Raw genomic sequence first — 11,609 nt, forward strand, 5'->3', positions numbered from 1 at the left:
TCAATCTGATTTTATTTAGAAAAAGGAGTTGTACAGAATATGGGTGAAAGCTAAGGAGCAAGGAGCAAACAGAAAAAATTCACAGCCATGTCACATAATGAATTTCAAGTAAGTGCCTATTACAAACAATATAAATTAGTGGTGGAACGAAACAGAAACTACCAAGTCCATTGGAGTACAATTGTATCGCAACTTAACAAACAGCATCTTGGTGTAACATGGGTCAACATAAACAAGAGAGAGGACAAATAAAGGATAAAGGCCTGTACATACGTACCGATTGTCGGCCGTAAAGATTCGGCCGACGACCGATCGGCCGATTGTAGGCTTGTTAGTATGATGCTTCCGACAGCCAACAGCGCAGAATCTGTCGTGCAAGCATTAAAATTTTTTTTGGCCAACACCAGAACGGCCGATTGTTCGCCAGTCAGTACAGATTTCGGCCGACAGACAGCAGATTTGCGATACTGGGCATGCTCAGAAAAGAAAAAAGACAAGGAAAGTTAACCATCACATGACATCACTTCTGCAGTCGGCTGTTGTTGGCTGACAAAATTCGTGTGCAGTCTTTTGCACTTTTCAACAGACAAGACAGCCCTCGGACAAAAGACGGCCGATCGTTCGGCCGACGATCGGTACACGTGTTCGGGGCTTTACACTGGTAGAGACACCGCTACATCTGGTATCGCATTAGAAAATGGTGTAAAGTGTGGAAGGCACTAGTTTTACGCTGAGAAGCACCCAAAAACAACAAGGGAGCGCAAAAAGGATAGCCGTATGGTGCCAGTGGTATAGCCAAGGAGATAGAGAGAAGGGAGGTGGGGTAAAACAGGAGAGCGAAAACAGAGAGAAGCCAAGAGGGTGAAGAAGACAGAGAAGATCAAGAGGGACCGCCCACGTCCCACTACTGTTCCCCATCACCCGGCATTACAGGCGCTTCGATCCAGGACTGAAAGGCATCCGAACACCGAAACATGTCCCAAGACATGCATGCAGCAGAGAACCGTTCCTCTTTGCCCCCTTCTCGTGCCAGCAGGTTTTCCATGTGCCTAAGCCTGTTTAGTTCCAAAGCCCACTCAAGTTTAGAAGGCATGTGCTGGGTCCTCCAGTGTCTGGGTATTACCATCCGTACAGCCGCCAAGAAAAAACGCAGAACGTCTCTCTTGATCGACCGGAAGGAGCCGGGCAACAAGGCCAACTGCGGTGTCGCGGAGACTGTAGTTGCCTGGAGCCTGCAGTAAAGAGCAATAATTCCAGTCCACAATGCATGGATCTGCGGACATTCCCACCAAATATGAAGGAGCGTCCCCCTAGATGACGTGCATCGCCAGCATTGGTCCGACTGAAGTGGATCAATATAGGTAATCGAGGAAGGGCACCTGTACCATCTGCTCAGGAGTTTGAACCCCTTCTCCTGAACTTGCGTAGCAGGAGACAGCGAGCGAGTCAGCGAGAAGCATTTGTACCAGTCGGTAGATGAAAGGGCTCGCCCCAGGTCTTTACAGGGGTTTGGAGTTAATTAGCTGATTGGGGTGTGACACCAAAAGTCAATATTGAACTTTTTCACAATATTCAAATTTTTAGAGATACTGAATTCTGGGTTTTCATTTGCTGTAAGTCATATTCATCAAAATAAAAGAAAGAAATGCTTGAAATATATCACTCTGTGTGTAATAAATCTATATAATATATGGGTTTCACTTACTGAATTTAATTACTGAAACAAATTCTCTTTTTGATGATATTCAAATTTTTTGACATCGCATTCACTCCAAAATGTGATTGAAGCACTTTAGAACAACATCTGTTTTTTGCATAATTTTTGCAAGATACTTTGGTTAACCCCCCCCCCCCCCCCCCCATCAGCTTCAGCTTGTTCAACCAAGCTTTGACAACAAAACCTAGAAGCTGGTTAATATGCACAGCTGCACCAGATTCTGCGTGCAACGGTTCTAGTAAAGCTCTTTTACACTTGTACGACTCCGAAGTTGCTCCGACTTTGGAGTGCAACTTTGACGCAAGTTTGGATGGGTGCAACTTGGATACGGCTTTGACCAGTTTTAACCACTTTACCATTAAGCCTTTTTTTGACACTTTTTGTTTACAAGTTTAACCACTTAAGCCCCGGAAGATTTTACCCCCTTCCTGACCAGGGCCTATTTTGCGATTCGGCACTGCGTGACTTTAACGGACAATTGCGCGGTCACGCGACGCTGTACCTAAACGAATTTGACGTCCTTTTTTCCCACAAACAGAGCTTTCTTTTGGTGGTATTTGATCATGATCACCTGTGCGATTTTTTGATCATGCGCTATAAACAAAAAAAGAGCGACTATTTTGCAAAAATAACAATATTTTCACATTTTTTTATATGAAATTCCCCAAAAAAAAAAATGTAAAAATCTAATTTTTTTTACATTTTAGGCCAATTTGTTTTATGCTACATATGTTTGGTAAAAAAAAAAAATCGCAAAAAGCGTATTTTGATTGGTTTGCGCAAAAGTTATTGCGTTTACTAAGGGAATGATTTTTGTCATTTTTGTTGTTTTTTTTTTTTAACGAGTAATGGCGGCGATCTGCGATTTCTTTTGCGGGACTGCGACATTGTGGCGGACAGATCGGACCCTTGACTGAAATTTTTGACACTTTTGGGGTTATCAGTGACATTACTACAGTAATCAGTGCTATACATATGCACTGTTACTGTAAAAATGACACTGGCAGTGAAAGGGTTAACTTTTTTGAGAGGGAGGGGTTAAGTGTGTCCCTAGGGGCGTGATTCTAACTGTGATTGGATGTGGCTTGATGTGTAAGAACAGAGATCAACGGTCCTACATAGTAGAACCGTATGATCTCCATTCTTACGCTGGGAAGAATGACAGGCGGCTTTGTTTACATTAGCCGCCTGCCTTTCTCCTGGTGTAACGGACGATCGTGAGTGATGTCCGCCGGGCACACGCACGGGGGGGGGGGGTCCGCGACCGAGCGGGAGCGCGCCCGCTCCCTAGAGCCTCACAGGCTAGTGACGTAGCCCTACGTCGCTTTGCCTGTGAGGGGCTGACTGCCGCAGTAAATAGTCGTGGGGCGATCGGCAAGTGGTTAAATTAGTATTTTTTGCTAGAAAACTACTTAAAACCCCCAAACAATATATATATATATTTTTTTTAGTAAAGACTCTGGAGAATAAAATGGCGGTCATTGCAATATTTTTTGTCACGCGGTTTTTGCGCAGCGGTCTTTCAAACGCCATTTTTATGGAAAAATTACGAAAAATCACATTTCACTGCATTTAAAAAAACTGAACAGTAATGTTAGCCTATTTTTTTGCATAATGTGAAAGATGATGTCACACCGAGTAAATAGATACCCAACATGTTACGGTTTAAAATTGCGCAAACCCATGGAATGGCGACAAAATACGGCCGATAAAAATCTCCATAGGCGACGCTTTAAAATTTTTTAACGGTTACCAGTTTAGAGTGTAGCTCTTTTTTTTAATTATTGCTCACGCTCTGGCGATTGCGGCGATACCTCACATGTGAGGTTTGAACAGCGATTTCATTTGCAGTGCAACTTCCATATCCGTTTTCTTTCGTGAGCGAGCTAACGGCGACGGGGGGGGGGGGGGTGTCTACATTTTTTTTTTCCTATTTATTTTTTTTTTTTTTTTTATTTTAACACAGGTTTTTAAAAAAAAAAATAAAAATCTGATCACTTTTATTGCTGTCACAAGCAATGTAAACATCCATTGTGACAGCAATATGCAGTGACAGGTACTCTTTATGGAGGGATCGGGGATGTAAAAGAACCTAGACCCCTCTATTACACTTCCATGTATTCAAAACGCCGAAAAGGGCATTTTGGAATACATTCCCTTTTTGAATCTGCCACCTTTAGCAGCAGAGTAACCCGGACATGACGTCATGGACGCCGCCTCCGGGTTACGTCATCGGAGACCGGATCAAAGCTTCTTGATTTGATCGGGACTCCATCCAGCTGGCGGACATGCCAGCTGGGTGCTCGGGTCTCCCGGTGGGAGTGGGGATGACGTCCCCTCCCGCCCGCTGGGGTAACAATTGAGCGGCTCCCGAGCCACATTGGTCGTTACCGCCGGAAAGCCGACCGCTGGCTCTAAAAAACGGTACCGGGGTGATGCCTCTAGCTAGAGGCATCACCCCGGTACAACCAACCAAAGTCAGCCGAGGTAGGTCTAAGTGGCTAGACATTAAGTGGTTAATGGACAACTGTTGCACACAAGTTGCATTGTATAACATTCAGGTATGACTTTCATGCAACTTCTGAGGGTTAATATTGAAGTCTATGGCCCTCAAGTTGCACGAAAGTCCGACCAAAGTAGTGCATGAACTACTTTGAAGTTTCTGCAACTTTAAGTTGCGCATATATGAATGGGTATCATTGGAAAACATAGGGAATGACATGTCTTGCAGTTCTGATGTCCAAAGTTGCATGACAAGATGCACAAGTGTGAAAGGGGCCTTAACCTCCCCCTTTTTCTTCTTCCTAGAGGCGAAAACAGTGTAAAGAGAAAAATGTCAAAAAATAAAAAAGCTAAAATAGCTCAATCAGAGTTAAACTGCTTCCGGTCCGCGCTATAGCCTATATACGGCTGCAGCGCGGACTCACATTTCCGGGAGGCCGTTTTTAAACGGCCTCCCAGAAACAGTCTCCCCGCGCGCTCCCGCGAGCGCGCATCGGGGAAAATCTGTGTCGGCCGTGTCCCTTGGACACAGCCGATCACAGATCGTGGTGAATGGCCAATCACAGCGGCCATTCATTACGCGATCAGACCGTCCAATGAGAGATGATCTCATATGTAAACATATGAGATCATCTCTCATCGCCAGCGCTCCTTCCTCACACGGAGACTGCAGTGTGAGGAAGGAGGGAGAGCTGCCCAGCGCCGGGGACACAGAAGAATGTAATCAGGGCACTGATCACCAGTGCCCTGATTACAAAAGGTAAAAAACATACACAAATTGTACAGTGCCCGCCTACAGTGCCCCCCCATCAGTGCCCACAATCAGTGCCCATAGTGCTGCCAGTCAGTGCCCATCAGTGCCTGCTCATCTATGGGCACTGAGTGTGGGCACTGATGGTGCTGCCCATCAGTGCTCATCAATGCCGCCCATCAGTGCTCATCAGTGCCACCCATCAGTGTCCATCAGTGCCATCCGCCAGTGCCCATTAGTGCCGCCTATCAGTGCCCATCAGTGCCGCCCGTCAGTGCCGCCTCTCAGTGCCCAGCAGTGCCACCTCTCAGTGCCACCTCTCAGTGCCCAGCAGTGCCACCTCTCAGTGCCCAGCAGTGCCGCCTATCAGTGCTCATCAGTGCCGCCTATCAGTGCTCATCAGTGCCGCCTATCAGTGCCGCCTATCAGTGCTCATCAGTGCGGCATATTAGTACCTCCTCATCAGTGCCCATAAGTGCCACCTCATCAGTGTCCATAAGTGCCACCTCATCAGTGCCCATCAGTGCAGCCTATCAGTGCCCATCAGTGCCGCCTCATCAGCGCACATCAGTGAAGGAGAAAAATTTATTTATTTACAAAATTTACTCGCAGAAAATAAGAAAAACTTTTTTTTTTTTTCAAAATTTTCTGTCTTTTTTCTTTTTTTTTGTAAAAAAATAAAAAACCCAGAGATGATTAAATACCACCAAAAGAAAGCTCTATTTGTGTGAAAAAAAATATAAAAATTTCATATGGGTACAGTGTAGCATGACCGCGCAATTGTCAGTCAAAGTGTGAGAGCACTGAAAGCTAAAAATTGGTCTGGATGGGAAGGGGGTTTAAGTGCACAGAAGGCAAGTGGTTAATCTTGGTCAGTGTCTGGGTTGGCCCTATTCACAGCTGAGCACTGTTCATATGTACATTTTTTCAACTTGAATGTTCTGCACTACGTGGGACAAATGCGCCTGCGCCTTTTATGAGTGCTGAGCGTCACATTTGTTTTACCACCCATTTTTTTGCGCACTACAGTGCACAACAAAATATGTCTGCTAAGAAATAACAGCACAGCAAGAGGGATGTGGGTTTGGGTGCGTTTCTGAAAACTTGCATTGCTGCACATGTGACTAGGGTTAGAGTTGGCCCCCTTTCACACATGCGGACCGTTCAGATCCGCCTGCCCCATGCATCTATATGGGGCAGCGGATGTCAGCGGAGAAATGTCCCCTGACATCTGATCCTGTCCATCAAATCCGGACGGATGGAAACCCTATTTTCCATCCGTCTGGCGGATCGGATGAGAACAGACAGGCGATCCGTTCTCATCCGATTCCCCCATAGGGGACAGCGGGGATCTAACAACTCTGTCTCCGCACACAGAAGAGAGATGGAGCTGTCATCCGCCTGCTCAGCGGGGATCAGCAGATCGATCCCCCGCTGAGCAGAACGGCTCCATCGACAGAACAGAGCAGTGTGAAAGGGGCCTTAAGGCCCGTACACACGATAAGAAAATCAGAAGGGAAATTTCGTCTGACGAACAATCTGCCGATTTTCGGATTGTTAGTACGGTGCTTTCGACAGCCGATTACGGATTTTCGGACGACAAAAACTGGATGTGCAGGCTATAAAATTTTTATCATACATCAACACAACGTCCGATTTTCGCTTAATCAGTACAGTTTTCGTCTGAAAAAAATCTTAAGAGCAAGACTAGACATGCTCAGAGAAGAAAGAACACATACAAAGCAATCCAACACATGACATCACTTCTGAAGTAGAATTCTGTCGAATGGGAATTTTCGTATAAAAATAACCTCTTCACTTTCCACATCAGACTAGCATGCAACAAAAAATGGACGACAGATCATTCGATAATCTGATTGTGTGTACGGGGCTTTAGGGTCATAGTCAGAGGTCAGTCTCAATGGTCAGGGTCAGTGTAGCTTAGGTGGGAATTTTAAAAAATGTGTTTAAGTATCAGTGTTGGGGCCCTTTCACATGGGCGCTCCTCCGCATGTCTGCAAATCATCCTATTTTTTTGTGGATGATTTACGGACATAATGTATGTCAATGGCATTGCAGATGTCAGCGCATGACCATTTTTTGGAACAGAACCCTATTTTTATATTTAAAAAAAACGCAAAGGAAGCAAAATCGGATGTCAGAGGTGTCATCCGCTGATATCCACAATGCCCATAGACTTACATTCGTCCGTACATTATGTTTGTTACATTATGTCCGTATATCATCCGCAAAGGGATGGGATGATATGCGGACATACAGAGCGGATGACACAAGTGTCATCCTCTCCGTGAAAAAAAAAAAAAAAAAAACAGGACCATAACGGAGAAAAAAAACTGAACGGCCGTGTGAAAGAGCCCTTGTTTAGGTAATATAAAAAAGCAGAAAAAGTGCACTGTAGTTTCTTGACCATAATACAGGTACAAACAACAAATAGACACATATATGGTATTGTAGTGATCGTTAGGAGCAGGAGAAATTATTTTGGGTTAGTCTTTGGTGGTAGGTCATTGTAATGGCAAGAATTTATACAACTACATTTTAAAAAAAATACTTTTTTTTTTTTTTAACTATTTTTCTCATTTATAAAACATAACACATACCAAAGTAGCAAAAGTAGAAAAACTAGATTCAGGCATTAAGATTTGTATTATCCCCCATTAAGAAAGAGTTAGAGACAAACAAAGGTGATTAACCTATAACTTGGTCATGTTTAAGAATGTGGATAACATGTTGACTCAAAAGAGGGAAGGGTGGGAAACTGAGAGTGAACAATAAACTGAGAGGGATTGAGGACAATACAAGCACAAAATAAAACAAAAGTAGAAAGGACACAAGTAAGAGATCATAAAAGAGGAAATTGGAAACATACACACGTGTACAGTAAAGAGAGGTATACATGCACCGAGGGTTGAATGAAAAAAAAAAAACTGACAGATCCCTGCATCAACAGAAGTGATGTGGCTGCAGGGATCTCCCCTGCTGCGCTATTGTATTCTAAGAGCACGCCCCCCCCCCCCCTCATCAGAATACACAGATCAAGCGTTGATTGAATGCTGTTTTTTCAGCAGGGCTGTTCGACAAAAGCCGGTCGTTCGTCCAGCTAAATTGCGCACCACACTGCCCCCTACCACAGCCAGGAATGGACAGATAAAGAAAGGAAAGAAATAGGGAGGGGAGAGAAAGAGGGGGGAGAAAGAGAGGGGGGAGAGAGAGGGGGGAGAAAGAGGGAGGGAGAGAGAGAAAGGGGGAGGGGATAGAGAGGCAGGGGGAGATAGAGGGGGAGAGAGAGGGGAGAGAAAGAGGGAGGGGAGAGGGAGTAGGTGAGAGAAAGGGGAGGAGGGAGAGAGAGAGGGAGAGGAGAGAAATAGGGAGGGGAAGGAGAGAGGGATAGAGAGAGGGAGGGGAGAGAAAGAGGAGGGGGGGGAGAGAAAGGGGGGGGGGGTGAGAGAGAAAGGGGAGCGGGAGAGGGGGGAGAGGAAGAGGAAGAGGAGGGGGGAATTAGAGAGAGAGGTGAGAGAGAAAGAGAGGGGGAGAGAGAAAGAGGGATATAGAGAGGGGGAGAAAGAGAGGGGGAGACAGAAAGGAGGAGAGCTGGAGAGAAAGAGGGAGGGGAGTGAGAAGGGGAGAGAGAGGGAGAGAAAGAGGGAGGGGAGAGAAAGAGGGAGGGGAGTGAGAAGGGGACAGAGAGGGGGAGAGAAAGAGAGAGAGGGGGAGAGAGCGAGAAAGGGGGGAGAGAAAGAGGGGGAGAGAGAAAGGGGGGAGGGGGAAGAGGGAGAAAGGGAGAGGAGAGCAAGAGAGGCAGAGAGACAGGGAGGGAAGAGAGAGGGGGAGGAGGGTGAGAAGAGGGAGAGAGAGAGAAAAAGAGGGGGAGAGGGGAGAGAGAGGGGGGAAATAAAAAGGGAGGGAAGAGGGAGGGGAGTGAGAAGGGGGGAGAGAGAGAAAGAGAGAGGGGGAGAAAGAGAAAAGGGGAGAGAGAGAGAGGGGGGGAGGAGAAAGAGAAAAGGGGAGAGAGAGGGGGAGAAAGGGGGATGGGGGAGAGAGGAGGGGGTGAGAGAGAAAGAGAGGGGGAGAGAGAGAGGGGAGTGGGGAGGAGAGAGAAAGGGGGAGTGGGATAGAGAGAGAGGGGGCAGATGGATGGGGAGAGGGGGGGGGGAGAGAGAGAGAGGCCATTAGAAAGTTACAAAGTAATTTTATTTTAATGGACACCCCATCCACCACCATGTTCTGGTTATCTGAAAGCCACATACTACAGAAGGGAAAGAACATGGAAAGCAAGGAGGAGAGACAGAGCAAAAGATGTAGGCTGAGATATATGAAGAAGAGGGGAAATAGTAAAAAAAGAGAGAAAGAAAAGAGGAATGATGGATCAAAAAAGGAATAAATCTGGCCAAATCACACATTTGAGGTGGATGAACGAATCCCCCCCACCCGGGCTGAGCTATTGTACTCTGACAGGGGGGCTCCTCCACTATCAGAATACACTGATCAGCAGCTGCAAGTACTGATTGATAAAAACTATACCAACTATCCTAATAAAAAAAAGAAAAAAAATGAAATAAAAACAAATAAATAGGGAGATGGGTACAGAGGGAAAACAATGGTGAAAAAAGAGAAAGTAGAGAGAGGGAGGGCAAGCATAGATAAACATGGGAAAAAGGAGAATGAAGAGTAAAGAGAGTTAAACAGGGATGGAAATACATTCCATATATATGGACACCTTTATTGTACTGAAGTCATTTTATCAATTGACTTCTCTACAGCCACCCTGTTGAGTTTTCCCCGCTCAATCAGCGCCTCAGGCTATAGCCAGCATCGCTGATCAGTGTATTGTGATGGTGGGGGAGATTCCCCTCTGTCAGGATACAAATGCTCAGCAGGGAGGATTCCCCCCATCCACATTCAATGTGTGCATGAGGAAATCGAATCATTTTTTTTTTTTTCATTCAACATGCTGGTTGAACACATTCAAATGATACAAACAATGAGCTGCTTAAGAACAGAAAGAAGGATGGGAAGATAAAAGAGATGAGATAAAACCAAAGGCAGAAAGTAAAGAGAAAAGTGTGGAGAGAGACATACAGAAATGCAGGTTCTATGTACTTACAGAGAGGAGAATACACACATATATAGAGAGTATGATGGGAATACATAGTCAGAGCTGTGCTGTACCTGCTGGATGTCACTGGTTCTCCTTCTGGGCTGATGGTGAGATGTTCTGCTTGGTGAGCACACATGGAAGGTGTGACAGAGGGCAGGGACATGACTAATCATCTATGACAGGTCTCTAATCGTACTCACAGTGCACTGTTTGCTTTATTACATCACAGATACACAGATAGAAATACACAGGTAGGGATACACACATAGAGATACACAGGTAGGGATACACACATAGAAATACACAGGTAGGGATACACACATAGAAATACACAGGTAGGGATACACACATAGAAATACACAGGTAGGGATACACACATAGAGATACACAGGTAGGGATACACACATAGAGATACACAGGTAGGGATACACACATAGAGATACACACATGGAAATACACAGGTAGGGATACACACATAGAAATACACACATAGAGATACACACATAGGGATACACATATAGAAATACACAGGTAGAGATACACACATAGAGATACACACATAGGGATACACAGGTAGAGATACACACATAGAGATACACACATAGAGATACACACATAGAGATACACACATAGGGATACACACATAGGGATACACACATAGAGATACACACATAGAGATACACACATAGGGATACACAGGTAGAGATACACACATAGAGATACACACATAGAAATACACAGGTAGAGATACACACATAGAGATACACACATAGAGATACACACATAGGGATACACACATAGGGATACACACATAGGGATACACACATAGAAATACACAGGTAGAGATACACGCATAGAGATACACAGATAGGGATACAAACATAGAGGTACACACATAGAGATACACACATAGAGATACACACAGAGATACACACATAGAGATACACAGATAGGGATACAAACATAGAGATACACACATAGGGATACACACATAGAGATACACACATAGGGATACACATATAGGAATACACAAATAGAGATACACACATAGGGATACACACATAGAGATACACACATAGAGATACACACATAGGGTACACACATAGGGATACACACATAGAGATACACACATAGAGATACACACATAGAGAAACACACATAGAGATACACACATAGGGATACACACATAGGGATACACACATAGAGAAACACACATAGAGATACACACATAGGGATACACACATAGAGATGCACACATAGGGATACACACATAGGGATACAAACATAGGGATACACACATAGAGATACACACATAGGGATACACACATAGAGATACACACATAGGGATACACACATAGGGATACACACATAGAGATGCACACATAGGGATACACACATAGGGATACAAACATAGGGATACACACATAGAGATACACACATAGGGATACACACATAGAGATACACACATAGAGATACACACATAGGGATACACACATAGGGATACACACATAGAGATACAC

Source organism: Pelophylax lessonae (genome assembly GCF_965119305.1).
Source record: "Pelophylax lessonae genome assembly, chromosome: 4".
Classification (NCBI taxonomy): domain Eukaryota; kingdom Metazoa; phylum Chordata; class Amphibia; order Anura; family Ranidae; genus Pelophylax; species Pelophylax lessonae.